We start from the raw sequence: 18,157 nt of genomic DNA, 5'->3' as shown, positions 1-18,157 counted from the left end.
AATTGGCTGGATACAAAATTAAGTCAAAATAGTCTTTACCCTTCCTATACACAAATGACAAGCATGCAGAGGAAGAAATTTGAAAAACTACACTCTTCACATTAGAGAGAAGCAATATAAAATATTTAGGAGTTACTCTAACCCAGCAGATGAAGGATTTGTTTGAAAAAACTTTCAAAACTCTGAAGAAAAAGAATGAAGATGACATGAGAAGATGGAATGATCTTCCTTGCTCATGGATTGGGAGAATTAACATAGTAAAAATGGCCATTGGACCAAAAGCAACTTACACATTCAATGCAATCCTTATCAAAATACCTACACAATTTTTTAAAGACATTGAAAAGAATTCAATTCTGAACTTCATATGGAAAAACAAAAAAACAAAAAACCAGAATAACTAAAACAATCTTGTACAATAAAAGATCCTCTGGAGGAAGCTCCATGCCTGATCAAGCTATACTATAAAACAACAGTAATTAAAATGGCATGGTACTGGCACATAGGCTGGTTGATCAGTGAAACTGAATCAAAGACCCAGATATGAATCCACAAACATATGCTAACTTGATTTTTGAAAAAGAAGCCAATTCTATTCAATGTAAAAAAGATAGCATCTCCAACAAATGGGGCTGGTCTATCTAGATGTCTACATTTTTAAAAAATGCAATTGGACCCATATCTGTCACCATGCACAAAACTCAAATTCCAGTGGATCAAAGACCTCAGTATAAAACCAGAGACACTAAGTCACTTAGAAGAAAAAGTGGGGAAGAGCCTGGAACATTTTGGCACAGGAGACAACTTCTTGAACAGAACACCAACAGCCTAGGTCTTAAGGTCAGCAATGAATAAATGGGACCTCATGAGGCTGAGAAGCTTCTGTAAAGCAGGAGACACTGTCAAGAGAACAAAGAGACAGCCTACAGAATGGGAGCAGATCTTCACCAACCCTACATCTGATAAAGGTCTAATACCCAAATGTATATAAAGAACTCAAGAAATTAAACACCACCAAACCAAATAACCCAATTGAGAAATGGGGCTCAGAATAAACAGAGAATTATCAAAAGAGGAATATCAAATGGCTGAGAAACACTTAAAGAAATGCTCAACCTCCTTAGTCATCAGGGAAATGCAAATCAAAACAACTCTGAGATTCCAACTTACACCCATCTGAATGGCTAAGATCAAAAATTCAAGTGACACTACATGCTTGCAAGGATGTGGAGAGAGAGAGAGAGGAACACTTCTTCATTGCTGGTGGGATGCAAACTAGTACAGCCACTTTAGAAATCTATCTGGTCCTATGTCAGAAAACAGGGAATATGGCTTCCTCAAGACCCAGCTATTCCACTCCTTGGAAAATACCCAGAAGATGCTCCAGGACACAAGAATATTTGCTCAGCCATGTTCATAGCAGCCTTATTCATAATAGCCGGAACCTGGAAACAGCCTAAGTGTCCCTCAGTAGAAGAATGGAGAAAGAAACTGTGGTCCATTTACACTATGGAATAGTACTCAGCTATTAAAAACAAGGAATTCCTGAAATTTGTGGACAAATGAATTGAACTAGAAATGATCATAATGAATGAGTTAACCCAGAAGCAGAAAGAGTCAAATGGTATATACTCACTTATATCTGGACACTATCCCAAGGGATATGTCCCATGAAAGACTTCACTTACCAGAAAAGTGGGACAGAGGGAGGACATCCTATTGGGACTCTAGGTGAGAGAAGCATGGGAGAATGGGGAAATAGAAGGATCCAGAGTGTACTAGAAACCTACAAGAAGAACATTATGATGAGAAGATCTGGCCCCAGGGGTCCTGCTCAAACTATGATACCAGCCAAGGACAATACATGCAGTAAATTTCAAACCCCTACACAGATCTAGCCAATGGACAGAAAATTCTCTGCAATTGAGTGGATAGTGGGGTCTGACTTTCACACAAACTCTGGTGCCTCATATTTGACCATGTCCCCTGGATGAGGAAGCCTGGTGGCACTCAGAGGAAGGATAGCAGGCTACCAAGATGAGACTTGTTACCCTTTGAGCACATTCAGGGGGAAGAGGTACCCCTCAGTCACAGTCATAGGGTAGTGGAGTATGGGGAAAGCGGGAGGGAGGGAGGAATGGGAGGATACAAGGGATGGCATAACAATTGAGATGTAATATGAATAAATTAATAAGATATATTTAAAAAGTATTAGTTATTAATCTTTTAGAAGATTTGGCAGGATTCAGCTGTTAATGTATCTGGGGCTGCACCTTTTCAGTCAGAAGGAATTTTATTCCTGTTTTGATTTATTGTTACAGGTATTTAACAATCTTTGGTCTCTTCTTGGTTTAAGTTTTATAGTTTAGATCAATCTAGACAGTTATCCATTCCCCTCAGATTTTCTAACTAAATACAGTACAGGCTTTAAAGTATTCCCTCAGAACAGTCTGGATCTCCTTTGTGTATGTTGTAATGATTTCCTATTAATTTCTGATTCTATTAATTTGGAATATTTCCAACTTTCTTTTGGATAGTTTTCCCAACTATCCAGTTGTTAGATTCATTGATTCTTGTGGTGCTTTCTTTGTTTATATAGCATTGATTTCTGCTCTGATTTTTGTTATTTCTTGCTGTCTTGTAGATTTTGGTTTGCTGTGTACTTGCTTTTACAAATTCTTTTCTTTATTTAATATTTTTTACACAGTATAATTTGATCATGTTTTTACCCTCTCCCAATTCATCCCAGATTTCCCCCATCTCTGAACCTATCTAACTTTGTGTTCTTTTTATCTGTCCTAAAGAAATACTGAAAAACTTAAAAATCCAAGTATCTAAAAATATTCTACAAAACAAAAAGCAAAATAAACAAAAATTCAAATGATCAATATGAAAAAATCCAATACAAATAAGAATGAAATAAAAAATCTAAAAATTCCATTGAGTTAATTTTGAATTGGATAACAACTTTTGGGTAGTATGGTTGATATAGCCTAGAGTGTGGTTGACATAGCATGTGAGACTCCTTGGAGAAAAAAACTGATTTTTTTTGACCAGCTGTAAGCCGCTATGTTAATTCCCATATACTGCTTGAAAATACTTCTCTGATGAGAATTGAGCAATGCACAGATGTAGGAACATAACAGAATGCTTTAGGAGTCATTTTATAGCTTTATTCATTTAGCAGACTAACAACAGTAATTTTTCCCCTAAATCCTTGACAGACCTAATCTCAGGTTCTTAGCCACGTTAGCAGTGTCAGGAATGAGTTACATCTCATAGATTAGGCCTTAAATCCAACAAAAAGTGGATGCTTACTCCCACAACTTTTGTGCTACTATTTTAGGAGTACATCTTGCAGGCAGGTCACTGTAGTTCTCAAGGTTTGTAGCTGGGAGATATTATTGATTGCCTTTCTTCTCCAGTTGTGGAAAGTTCTTTCCAGTATCATGGGTGCTATTCAGCAGGGGACAAGCATCTAGTTAGGGACCAGCTCAGACTCTCCATATTTGATTACACATGTGTTGTTTTCAGCAATAGATTCTTACTATCAGGGTGTGTAGAGTAATGAACAAATAGCTTTGGCAACAGGCAGTGGTGTTTAGAGGTTTCCATGGGGCCCTTTTTATACTGACTCAACACCATGTAATCCATTCCTGGCATTGTAGGTTTCACTGGGTTACATAAGATGTGTCTAGTTGGGGCATTGTCTATCCCATGTGACTCCATGTAGCCTCCCTATATTTATGTGTATATTTTAGAAAGCTTCTACAAGAACACATTTTTATATATTTTAAATGGCAATTTGTATTAGTTGTCCCTCCCCACATCACCTTTTACCTTTCTCTTCCATCCCCTCCCTACTCAACTCTCCTATTCTACTTTTCTCTTCCCTTCTCTGTAACACTATACTCTAGTTCCTTTTCCTTGGGAGATCCTCTCCTCACTCCTATCCCTTGTCTGGTGCTTAACTTTTGTGGTCATTTTGGTTGCATATCAAAAGCTTAAAAGCTAATGGTCCACATGTGTACTATGAAAATTACATATGTACATATGAAATACATAATATGTCTTTTTGGGTCTAGGATTCCTCATTCAGGTTGATTCTTTTCTAACTGTGTACAATTACCTTTGTGTTTCATAATTTCAGTTTTTAACAGCAGAATAATATTCCATTGTGTGAATGCAGCAACCATAATCAATTATTCTTCAGTTGATTGACGTCTCAGACATTTCCAGTCCCTATCTACTATGAAAAAGGCAGCAATGAACATGGTTGAGTGTGTGTGTCTGTAGTAATATGTGGAGTCCTTTGGGTATATGGCCAAGAGTGGGATAGCTGGAATTTGAGGTAGATCTGTTTCCAGTTTCCTAAGGAATTGCCACACCAATTTCCATGGTGGTTGTACAAGTTTGCACTACCACTAATAATAAATAAATGCTTCCTTTCCTCCATATCCTCACCATGTCTTGTCATTGGTTTTTAATTGATCTTGGTCATTCTGACCAAAGTAGCTATAATTTGCATTTCTGTGATGGCTATGTGTGTTGAACAATTCTTTATGTGTTTTTCAACCATTTGTGTTTTATCTTTTGAGAGCACCCTGCTTAGTTACATACCCCATTTCTTCACTGACCAATTATATTCTTAAAGTTCCATTTATAAATATAATTAAATACTAACCCTCTATCAGATGTGTAATTGGTAAAAAAAAATCTCTCCCCACTGCCACTGTATCTGAATGATGTGTAAAAAATCTGGTGTTCGTAGGTGTGTGAAATTATGTCTGGGTTTTCAACTTGATTCCATTGATATACATGTCGTTTATGCCAATTCCACGTGGTTTCTTTTACTATAGCTCTGTAGCGTACCTTGAAAACTGGAATGGTGATCCCTCTAGTAGTTCCTTTATAAGTCAAGATTATTTGAGCTGATTTGGACTTTTGGTGTTTCCATGTAAAATAAAGAGTTACTTTTTTTTTAATTTCTGTGAAAAAAATTTGTTGGAATTTTAATGGGGATTGCATTGACTTTGTTGATTGCGTTTGATAGGATGACCATTTCTATGAGTCTATGAGCATGAAAGATCTTTCCATCTTTTGTTATCTTCTTCAATTTTCTTTCTTCAGTATCCTACAGTTTTATCATACAAGTCTGTTGTTGTTGTTGTTGTTTTGGTTTGTTTTAGTTTTTCAAGAGAGGGTTTCTCTGTGTAACCCTGGCTATCCTGGATTCACTTTGTAGACCAAGCTGGCCTTGAACTCACAGAGAGGTCTGACTTCCTGTGCATCCCAAAGGGCTGGGATTACAGTCATATGCCTGGCTATTGTACAAGCCTTTCACTTGATAGATTAGAGTTATTCTATTATATTTTATCTTTTGGTGTTGTTGTGAAATGTACTCTTTCCTTGATTTCTTTCTCAATCTGTCATTTCTTTACAGGAAGTTTCCTGACTTTTGTGTGTTAATTTTGTTGTCTGCTCTTTTGCTGTATTTATCAGTTGTAGAAGTTTTCTGGTGGACTTTTTAGGGTTATCATCTCATCTACAAATAAAGGTACTTTAACTTCTTCCTTTTTTATTCAAATTTCCCAAATCTCCTTTACTTGTCCTATTTCTCTGGCTAAGATTTTAAGTATTATGCAGAATGGGTTTGGATAGAGTGGTTATCCTTGTCTTGTTCCCTATTTTAGTGGAAATGCTTTAATTTTTAAAATAATTTTATTAATTTACTCATATTACAACTCAATTGTTATCCCATCCCCTGTATCCTCCCATTCCTCCCTCCCTCCTGCTTCCCCCTACTATTCTCCCCTATGTCTGTGATTTTTACTATTTAGTATTTTGACGTCCTGTTTATTTTGTGCTTCTTATGCCACGACAGGCATCTCTTTCTTTAAATTGGGGGATTGTTCTTCTATGATTTTGCTGTAACTGTTTTCTGTGCTTTGACCTGGATTTCTTCCTGTAAGCAAGTGATTACTGGACTAAGAATAAGTCTGGAGAAATTGTAATGAAAGATAGAAAGGATACTGAAATTTACCTACCTTAGTCCAGGCCCAGTATGACCTTTGTGGGTCCCTAGTTGAAATTGTTTCTGTGGATTAGTGACAGACACACACGCATGCACACACACACATACACCACAACATGAATTGGGGGTAAAAAAAGAGAAGGTAGAGAGGGTCTTTGGGAAAGAGCTAAGCCGGGTCCACACCAGGTTGTAGATTCCTATGCATATATTGTTCAATTTTTAATTCATTCAATTCACCCATGTCTTTTGATTGAGGAATTTGTGTCATTAATATTTATTTATTATTCAAATGTGTACTTCGATATTGTGCTCTTGTCCTTGTTGTTTTTCTGCCCATGTTCTTAGTCCTATTTCTGCTTCAGTAATTTTATTTGCTTTCTTTCTACAGCATCTCGCCTGGCTTATTCTTCTCCGCAGTCTCAAGCATGGCTCCCAATGTTCTCCGCATGGCTGGTTATGTGAACGTGAATCGCTTTAGCTTGTTTATATCACATAAAGTTTTCATTTTTCTTTAATCATGGCAGGTGGTTTTCCTGTGCATAATACTCTAGATTGACATCTGTAGTCTTTTAGAATTTGGGGTGCTTTCTTCCAGACTCTTCTTCTGGCTTTTAAAGTGTCTACTGAGAAATCAGCTGTTCACATTATATGTTTTCCTTATATGTAACTTGAGGTTTTTCTATTACTTTTTCTAGTATCATTTCCTTTTTTTTTGGTTTTGTTTTTACTATTTAATATTTTATCAGTAGTATGCTATGGGGCACTTATTTTCTGGTGCTGTATTTTTGGCATTCTGTGTGCTTCTTTCATCTATTCAGGTATGCTTTGCCTTATATAGATGATCTGTAATGTATTCATACTAAGTGTATCACTAAATTTTATTATGGAGTTGGCCTGACCTTACGCCAGCATCTAAAAAAGGCACATACAAGTTTTCAATCTTGAATAAAAATACAATATTTATGTCAAAAATTAAATGAGTACTTTAATATTAATAACAAAGCAAGAGTAAAAATTATTCCTCTTACACACTACTCATGAAGGAAATCATTGATTGTCTGCTGTACAACGTACTTCATGATGGAAACCCATTCTACTATAGAGCCCTCCATAATTCCATCATAAAAGGTCTCATTTTCTGTGCCAACGTTTACTTGCTCCATTCCATTTTTACCCTCAAACCAATCATAATTAGCTCTTAAAAGTTCACTGGCAATGACAGAATACTTTACCCTCACCTTTCATACCACTCATCTGAATAAGCATCTATTGCTGCCATGTGGATTACTTTGTACAACTCCAGATCTGCTGCCATAAAATTTTTCTTGAAATTCCAAATTTTCATTCTCTATGACTCCCTCCTTCCACTTCTCGTTTTATGTTTTCATGTCTGTCCAAAGTTAAAATGGTGGAGTTTGGCTAATAAATTATCCTGTGTTGTAATTTTCTCCTTTTTCTTACAGGCATAACAGCAAGGTGGGGATTAGGAGCTTTCAAAGGAAGCCACTTTTACAATTTTCATAAGTGTGCTAAGGTGCGATAGGTGTTCACATAGAAAGCTTACCATCTCATACACTTTATAGTGGGGACATGCGAGAAGTAGAAAGGAAGAACATATGGGTGTGTGATCAAAACACATTATGTACAATGTGTGAAATTCTCAAAAATAATAAATTAGAAAACTAGTAGTAACATTTTAAGTGTACAATAAGTATTATTCAACATATTCAGTGTCGGGTAACCATCTAAAAGCCCTCATTCCATTAAAACAAAACTTTATCATTTTCAACCAACCCAGTATCATTCAAGTTTTATGCTGTTGTCATGCATAAGAAGACATGTTATATCTGATATTTACAGTGTTTCCATTTAGCATAGCTCTGTGAAAAGTTCTGATAATGTGACTTGTAGAGTGGAAGAGGAGGAGAAGAGACACATGAATTCAGTGTTTGGCCTTGGATTTCTTGCTTTCATCTGCATCTGGAGAAGTAGACACAGTTGGTTCTGACTGATGAGTTTCATCTGTGGAGAGTGGGTGCCATCCAGCCCTATACTCTAAATATATGTGGAAAGCATCCTTCCTCCTGCACCGCCACTAGAGAGCAGCATCAACACATGCCTGGTGGTTGTCAGTCCTATGCAGACCAGGAAGGGGTGAGCAAATAAGACATTAATATCACATCATTGTATAGGGATTCAATTATGTGACAGAGCTTGTTCTGGCTAGAATTCATACTTTGCACTTTTCAATGGCTCTGAAATATCAATGGTACTCCTATGTGGAGTAGAGAATGAAAAAATTCTATTGAGATGGGGAAATCTTAAAATATTGCTATTTTAAAACAGAGAAAATATAGCCGTTCAAGTAGTAGTGACCCTGCACCTCAAACCAGCTATTATTTTTATTTCCCTTAACAAACACAAGCTGTTATCTTGCACATGTCAACAACTCCTTGACAGGTTGGGAAGAGTTCTGAGAAACAGACTCATCCAGCATGATTTGACTTCTTACTGCTTTTTGTGGCTTTAACCTGAAGCACTTTTGTGGATTTCTGTGGATTGCAGGCCAGCTCATAAGAGATGTCTGTGTTAAAGTGTCCAGCTTCAACCTGAAGTAAAACAACCTTGAGATGCTCTCTTAACATTGATGTACTCCATGATAGCTACCTGTCTTTAGAAGTAAAGGCCAGAAAGACGGACATGTGCCTTATTAATAAGACCAGGGAGGAGGCATAGGGAAACATCCATCCTCAGTGCAGTTCCTGTCCACCAGGGGGCACAGTCTCCGAATACAGACTCATTTCCTGTGTACTTTATATAAGTGGACTCATAGTTTCTCTGAGTTAACACTTCTTCATGCTAAGCATCAAGGGCATTTTCTCAATGACATTAAAGATGGACTCTTCTCCAGGCTTTGTGGCTGCGATACTTCTCATACTGGGTAAGTAAAGTGACCTTAACAGTAAAGTTTTTAAGTGTAAGTTATTGTATTAGCATTATCTTCAAGGTGACACTGAGCTTACTCTCCCTTTCTTGCACCCCCTTGACTCTAGGACGGACCCATGGTGACTCTGTGACTCAAACAGGAGGGCAAGTGACCATATCAGAAGGCGAGGTCCTGACAATAAATTGTACATATTCAGTCACAAGCATTGGATACCCTACTCTTTCCTGGTATGTTCAACATCCTGGAGAAGGTCCGCAGCTCCTCCTGAAAGTCATTACACCTGGCGAGAAGGGAAGCAGTAGAAGATTTGAAGCCACATATGACAAAGGAGCTACCTCCTTCCACTTGCAGAAAGCCTCAGTGCAAGAGTCAGACTCGGCTGTGTACTACTGTGCTCTGAGTGACACAGTGACAGACACTGTAGGGGGTGCTGAGCACAAACCCAGAGGCAACAGGTGGCCTGGCTGCTGAGCACCTGACAGTGAATTCACTCTGACTTCAGCACAGCTTTTCATGTGTGGCCTTACAAGGCTCTGTCAGTGAAAATCATATAAATGTCCTTGCCCAAGACCACGTTAACTTCACACATCTTTAGAAGACTAAAAATGTCTTGGGGGCCATGGCTGTATGGCACGTAAGCTATTTTCTTGCAGTGTGGGGTATCAAACCCAGAGCCCTGTGCATGCAAAGCAAGTGGTCTGCCACTGAGCCACAGTTTTAAACCTTGTCCATTTCTGGATAATCAAACATCCTGGAGAAAGGGAAATACTTCATAACAGAGACTGGAAGCAAAGGTGACACAAAATTGCAATTGTTAAATAACAAAACTCCGTGAAATCCTTGTCTTTCCCCTGGCTCCCATATAGTACATTCTAAAAACAGTTTCTCCTACAACTGCTTCTCACAGTCTCTCCCCCTTTTTTTTCCAGACACCTCCTTCTCCATCTTCCCTCAGAAAAGAGGCCTTCCAGGGACATCAACCAAACACAGCATAACAAGCTACAAAAAGACCAGGTACATGCCATCACATCAAGACTAGACAAGGCAACCCAGCAAGAGGAAAGGGGTCCAACAAGTAGGCAGAAGAGCCAGGAATAACCTCCACTCCTTTTGTTAGGAATACCCTAAGAACACTAAGAGTACCATAACGCATATACAGAAGACATAGAGCTGACCTCTACTGGATCCCTGATCTCTGCAAGCACCCATGAGTCCCTGTCAGATGAGTCTGTGGGCTGTGTTCCTGAGGTGTCCCTGACCCCTGTGGACCCTCCGATCTTTCCTCCCCTTCCCTCACAGCACTTCAGAGCTCCTCTTAATGTTTAGCTGTTTGTGGGACTCTGCCTCTGCTCCCAGAACGTGCTGGATGAAGCTTCTCTGGTCTCTTTGATGATGGTTCGGTTAGGCTCTGGTCCCAGAAGATTCCACAAGCCTGAACAAACTCTAGGTTGAAGGTTTTGTGGCTAGGCTGGTGTCTCAATCCCTTCAATTGAGCCCTTGCCTGCTTATAGAAAATGCCTCCATGTCCTTCAGTAGGAGCCTTTTCTAGGGCAGAGTAACCCTAGCAAACAAGACTGTTGAACTCTTAAGTAGAAGAAAGAAGAGCAGGAACACAGATGTAAGAGAACATGGAGGGCTGAAGGAGATGCACATTGTGCAGAAGGAGATCATCTACTTCATAAATAATTTCTTCTACATGTGTGCGATGGAGGGGGGAAACCCACCATCTTCTCTCTCTTTCTTTCTTTCTTTCTTTCTTTCTCTCTCTCTCTCTCTCTCTCTCTCTCTCTCTCTCTCTCTCTCTTTATTTTTTGCTTTCATTTTTCTTTGTTTTAATTTGAGACAGGGTTTCTCTGTGTAGCCCTGCCTGCCCTGGAACTCTCTTTGTAAACTAGGCTGGCTTCAAACTCACAGAGATATAACTGTCTCTGCCTCCCAAGTGTTGAGACTAAAAGCATGAGTCACCATTTTTCCTCTTAAATCTTTCAATTGATCACATGAACCCCACCTTTTTCTCAGTCAGATTTAGACGAGTGTAAGGTTAACTATCTGGGTCCTGTGGCCTGACCATGCTGTCACAAACCAAGTGATCACACTGCCTTTACCTCTCGTAATTCTCTCCTAAAAACTGGTTTTATCCTGTATGAAAGGATTCCTTAGTTTCCTTTTGATTTTTCATGCAAGACTTGTCCATCCTTTTTGCTGTCTCCATCTCTGTGCTTCGGATCTCAGACATATAGCAAATCTTCACATAGCTATAAAACTTTGACATTTTCATTGACTTTAAGTCAAAACCTTCAGCACTTACCACGTCTCAGTATCTGTGCCAGATACTCAACTGACCCTCCATTAATGTGCAATTCATAGGCACAAGAATTGCTAATCCTTAACATATATGACCAACAAGAAATGGTCTTGAAGAGCAGTTTTGAACTAATAATAACTAAAAATCCTACCATTACTACAAGATGAAAATTTAAAATTCACCTAGAAATACATTGTATACAACATTAAATTTCCAAAGTACTATTTATTTTCTAACAGAATTTTATTGTACCTGGTCCTTGACAAAGCTTGTCTTTTGAAACTGGTGACATCGTTGCAAATAGAACACAAGAAAAATCACATTCTAGAGGAATTTACATGTTAGGTGAGGACTAAGTTCAGGCAAATAATTATCATTTGCTCCTACCATGAGTCACTTCCATTCAAAGTTTCAAAAATTCTTAGGTGTCTATTTCAGATAGGAAAGTAAATATTAACTGTTGTATGTAGACACAGAGTTGAACAGAGGTCCTGAAGTACATTCTAATTGACACTCTATTGTGCCTTCTATGCAGACATAAGAATTTACACCCAGCATCATATTGCCAACAGTGAAGCAACCAGAAAATTCTAATGCTAAGGTTTTGAGAAAGTATAGCTCTGACCTCAAGATGGCAGTGCTTGCACTGGCTTGTCTCCAGTGTGCATCAGGTCTCTGATTGGCTGGCTGTATTTCCTGAGAGTTCTCCTTTAGTGTTACAAGAAGGAGCTGTTGAAATGAGGCAGCAGCTTTGGGGCACCCTTCTACAGAGCAACCATGGAGAAGCTCCTAAGTGTCTGCTGGGTGGTTCTATGGCTGTATGTCCAGTGTAAGTGAGAAGGGGTTAACCAGGGGCCATAGCAAGGAAAAGAATTAGAATTTGGGGGGAAAATGTAATTCCTTGGGGTAGGAGGAGGGGACAAAATAGGCTTATTTCTACATAACCTGAGATGCATATAGAGTAAGAAGATACCAACTACAAGTAATAAGTGTAGATGATTGATATCTGGAATCTCACACTATTTTCTCAATAGGGGTGGCTGGCAGGACCCAAGTGCAGCAGAGTCCACAGTCCCTAGTTGTCCTTGAGGGAGAGAACTGTGTCCTTCAATGCAATTACACTGTGAGCCCCTTTAACAACTTGAGGTGGTACAAACAAGAGGCAGGCAGAGGTCCGGTGTCCCTGGCAATCCTGACTGGCAGCAAGAACAAAGAATCAAAGGGAAGATACTCAGCAAGTGTGGACACAGACGCTAAGCACAGCACCCTGCACATCACAGCCTCTCTGCTGGATGACACTGCTTCCTACATCTGTGTGGTGGGAGCACCATGCTCCCCAGATACTCACAGCCAGTACCAAAAGCTGATTCTGGAGGCTTCAGGAAGGCATAGGTGACTGAGAAGTCTTTCCAGCACTGTAGCCAGGAATGGAGTTTCTTTTTTCTGGGCTATTACTGTCATTAGAAAGACAATTTTAAAGCAGTTTGAAAAGAAAGCTTGAGGGTTTCTGTATAAAAATAGATTTTTTGTGAGAAACATGACAGTATAGGAAAGAAGAAAATCCTGGCAGCCACTGCAAGGCGGGGAGATGGGGGAAATATTAGCCTTTTCAGTTAACCACAGAAGTCATAGAAACAGCTAGAAAGCCCAGAAAGTTAAGGAAAAAAGTTTAGGATGGCAGAGCCATGTGTATGTGTACAGAGGACAGCCAGCATCATGTCTCAGGAGAAAGGATTGCATCAGAGCTACATGCTTAGAAATGGAAACAGGAAACAGTTGTAGGAAGGAAAAACACTCCCAGGAATGGATGTGTACTAGTGAGCAGAGGAGAGAGTCCAAAAAAGCAAGACCCTTGGAGGCGCCATCTCTACCAGGCATATTGCTTCAGCATTTTTGCACAAGCTGTGTTCCTTAAGCAAAGTCCAGGCAAGGAAAGGCATCTAGTACTCCTTATTTCATATGTTAATCTTTTACAAGGATTAATTTTTGTTGCTAATTTAAACATTTTAGAGAATTTGTACATGTAGTCCATATTTACATGGTTTCTTCTCCACCCTCTTCCTTTTTAAGTCCTCCCACATTTTCCTTACACTGTCTCAAATTTATATCCTCTTCTTTAATTACTCTTTCAGACACACACGCACATGGGGGCGATGCCTGAGTCTATTTACTATTGCTCCTATGTGTATTTGTTTAGGGTGACAATTTGGGATTAGATAACTTAGGCCTTATCCTTGGAGAAAGCTGGTTCTCTCTCTCTCTCTCTCTCTCTCTCTCTCTCTCTCTCTCTCTCTCTCTCTCTGCAGTCATTAATTGTCTGCCTTTTTTTATTGAGGAATAAGGCTTTGTGAGATTTTCCACATCTATGTTGACATGTCTGTTAGCGCTGTCATTTTGCAGGTCTTGTGTAGGTGACCACATTTTTTGAAATTTCATGGGTCTGGCCCTCCTGACCTATACAAAAGACACAATCTCTCAGCAAGTGTCCATGTCCTCTGCCTCTTACAATCACTCATCCTCACCTTCCACAATGTTCCTTGAACCTTGAATGTAGGGGCTGGAGGGTAGATACATCGGTAGAGCCTGGACACTCTGTGCTTAGTTGACCATGTAGGGACATCTATAATAGTCTCTTTGGTTCACTGCAAAATGAAGCTCCTTTGGTGAGGGCTGTGAACTGCACTTACTTGTGTGTATAAAGGTAAGTATTTAGAATTTTGTTAGACATTGTACTGGTTTAAGGAAGTGGCATTAGTATGTTTTCTTCTAGGGTTCATGGGCTCATCAGCCATAAGTAGGTGAGCTGGTGCACAGTACCAGGCATGGGTTTCCTTCTATCCAGCCATTCAGATGTTGGCAGCCACCATGACGAGCATTGTGCAATCCTAATCATTTTAGTGGTACATAAAAAGTATCCCTAAGTAGGACTTTGATTGTGTTTTCTCTTTGGAAGCATGAATACCCATTGGATATTGTGAGAGCCAGTTTTTACAGATTTCCAGGATGGACTCAGCTTGAGGAGGAAATGGGTGACAATGGCAACAGAATGTTATTTTCAGAGTGTCTTTGACTTCTCTGACCAACATCTCAAAGCAAAGTTTCCCATGCTTGGCACTGGGGCTTTATCAGGTAGCTTGTGACCCTTGTGAAGAGCATTATCACTCCAAGCAGAGTAACTTCATTCAGTCTATCTAATATCTATGTATCTATCTATGTATCTATCTATTAATCTATCTATTTATCTGCACACACTTATGTATTTGAAACATATATATGAAACAATATGCTTCCTTATGGATTTTCAAACATCCTTAGTCCCCTCTCCTGTATTTCCTTTCCTCCCTTTCCCAGTTATATACCTCAATTTTTCTTTTGACTTTCTCCCTTCATAGCACCTGTGTCCTACTGTTCATTTGCTAGAATGCCTTCTTCCACTACTTTAGATGGTACCTTTTTACCTTCCTGGTTTCTGTGATTATTACAGGCCGTGTACTCACATCTGAAGAGTCAGGCTAGGAACCACATACATGATAGAACATTTCTCTGGGTCTGTGTTACCTCCCTCAGTATAATAGTTTTGATTTCTATCCATTTATCTGCAAATTTCATCATTTCATTTTCATTACAGTTGAACAGATCTTGGTGATTTTCCTGCTTCACTAGAGTACTGAGTGAGTTTTCCACCATCTCAGTGGGATGTGTTGCCTGTGCTGGCTAGCTGTATGACAACTTGACAAAAGTTAGAGTTATCTGAAAAGAGGGAACCACAGTGCTATAAATACTTCCATAAGTTCTGACTGGGTGGGTCAACCCAATTGTGGGTGCTACCATCTCTGGGCTTGTGGTTCTGGGTTCTAAAAGAAAGCAAATTGAGCAAGTCATGATGAGCAAGCCAGTAAGCAGCACCCTTCCATGGCCTCTGTATCAGCATTTGCCTCTACGTTCCTGCCTTGTTTGAGTTTTTGGTCCAGAGATGTGGAAGTGTAAGCCAAATAAACCCTTTCTTCACAAAGTTGCTTTTGTCCATGGTTTCACATCATAGCAATAGTAACCCTAACTAGCATACTACCTCATTCCTCTAATTTATATCCTGATGGCATAGCTGAGAGAAATGGTACATACAAAGTGGTCACATTATTGGAAAATACAATAAAACATCTAGGACATAAGAAATTCACAAAAAACAAATTTTATCTTTCTGAACCACAGTAGTTTACCTATACACAAAAGAACATTAATCACATATCCTTCTCCCCCCTAAGGGGAATATTCCTAACCAATTGATAAGCTCATTTCCTTTTGCATATCAGCATAAAAATCAGTGATTTCTCTTTCATATGTCCCTTCTTTCCTTTTCTTTTTTGTTTTTGTAATTTCTTAGTCACATTTGAAACTTGTTCTTACTAACAATGGGTGGTGTGAAGGAGAGTGACTTCCACAGGCTCATATGTTTGAATTCTTGCTTATCCATTGGCAAAATTATCTGGGAAGGATTAGGAAGCATGTGCTTAGTGGAGGAGGTCACTAGGGGTAGAGTTGGAAGTATAAAAAGACTCATGCCACTCCCAGTTAGCTATCTCTCTCTGTTTCCTGCTTGGTTATCAAAATGTAAGCTTTCAACCTTCCTCTCCATCACCATGCCCTCTTCCCTGCTACCACGCCCACTTGCCCTGATAGTCATAGACTCACCCTCTGAAGTGCAAGATCCTGATGAACTATTTTTTCTGAGTTGCCTTGATCATGATGTCACTTTATAGCAACAGAACAGTGAAGAAGAAGAGAGCAAGGGTAAGGTCAGTTTTATGAGATCTGCAGAGATATATTACATTTGCCATTAGACCCTCTTGGACCTCTCTGCAGGGTCTGATAGGATAGTGAACTCAAAAAGCAGTTATCTTCATGATCTGAAACCATACCTATCACCAAGATAATCCTCATGGCTTAACTGCAATTCAGTTTATTATTATTGGTGGTGATGGCGGAGCGTTTTAGAGACAAGATCTTATCATGCTGGTCTGGAACTCAGTGTATTCAGTCTGGCTTCAAATTTGAGATTTTCTTTGTTTCTGCCTCTAAAGCTCTGGAAATACAGACATGTGCCACCACGGTGGACATATAGGACAATTAACAACTTCCTGATGAAGCTGATAGCAGGCGGATGGTCAGGGCTGCCTAAGGTTGTAGTTAGAAAAGGAAAGAAGCAGCATGTTTTGTGCTTTAAAAAAGTTGCAGCGCTCTCTTCCCATTTCTTCTGTTTAGTGAAGTTTGCAGGCTTGAGGATAGGTAAAACCAAAGCTTACCAAGACTTCAGAGATTGTAATGGATCATGAGGGATGTCCAACAGGATGTTACCCATTCCTGGAAGAGGAAGTTTCACTTGGTGGCATATGAAGTGTAATTGGAACTTCCTCTCTCATTGTATTATGAATCTATTTAGATTCTTTTTACACATGTGCATATTCTAGGAATCTTCCACAGCATGAGGTTTCTGTGGTTCTCCTCTCCTCTGGGTCTTGTGGGCCACCAGCCCACCTAAGCAAGAGGAGAATATGAGAAAAAGGACCTTGCAGGCCATAGACATCACAGAGATCGAAATCTCCAGGAACCACTTCGGTAGCTGGTTCAACTTTAATCAGGGAGAACAAAGGCTGTATGCCCCTTGGGGAGTTGGTGGGGACTTCCAGGATAGGTGTTCATAGTTGGTTGAAACCAGGTACTTTAAGGATACACATTTTGCATTTGGCAGCACACTCTTATCATGTGAATGAGAACACAGTATCTAAATATTCTATAGGTGGAGGGAGGGGAGAGCTAGCATGGAGCTGTGTCAAAGGCCATATATCAAATACGGTTAGGGACATCTATGCCTAAAGACATTCTCTAGATGGAGTCAGGCAAAGAGTAGGAGACCCTGCTGGGAAGAGGGGGTCTTGCACCTAACACTGAGCTCAGAATGGCTATAAGGACTGGGAGAATTACAACCTCAAACAGCAGGGTCCTTCCACCAGGTTTCCATACAGTTTGTCAAACAGCCTTTAGTGTTCGTTGCCCCTTTCTATATTCCTTCCTTTATCCTTTTCTCCCACCCCTCCCTACTCTAATTTGCCCATTATTCCTTCATAACTCTATGTTCCAGTTGCCCTTTCAATACAGGGCCTCTCCTCTATCCCTGGTCCCTCCTATGTGGTTATTCAGATTATAACTCCTATGAGACCTCTTTGGCCAACAACTTAATTAAATGTAACCACAGTACCGGAAGTTCATTTGGTGACAAAAAATGGGCAGATGGGATTTTGACTCTCCCATTATTTGGCATTTTATTTAGATCAACTTCATATATCTATGCATTTTATGTAACTTCTACTATATTAGATTTCTATAGTATTCCTCAAATAACCCTTAACATTCATTAGCTCTTACTGAAGTTATTTTTTTAATATAACAGTGATTGTTTCTCTTAGCTTATATTTCAACCCGACTATCACACAAATTACTGAGACTCTTTTATAATATAAGACTTCACAGCACAATCTGTACACTTTAAGTCTGTTCTTAGCCTTCTAGTTTCTTACTCCCAGCAGATATCCCAGTCATACTTGCACTTTGTAGCTTTCTCCTCCTTCAGCCCCTTCTTTCTGATATTCCTTGGACTTCTACCCATGGCTGAATCCCTCTGCTTCCTCTTCAAACTCCTCACCCCACTGGCTGGCAGAAAGTCCAGCCCTATTCTCTTCCCTGCTCATCAATTGGCTGGAAGCTGCTTTTTGACATAACAAGAGGACAATTGGGGAGCAGACTTTCCACAACATTTAGATAGGAAATCAGAATTTAAACTACACAATAACCTTATGTGTACAAGCCCTCTCCCTCT

The sequence above is a fragment of the Acomys minous genome (genome assembly GCF_964271855.1).
Source record: "Acomys minous genome assembly, chromosome: 18".
NCBI classification, from domain to species: domain Eukaryota; kingdom Metazoa; phylum Chordata; class Mammalia; order Rodentia; family Muridae; genus Acomys; species Acomys minous.
The sequence above is the reverse complement of the archived record's forward strand: the minus strand, read 5'-3'. Positions refer to the sequence as shown.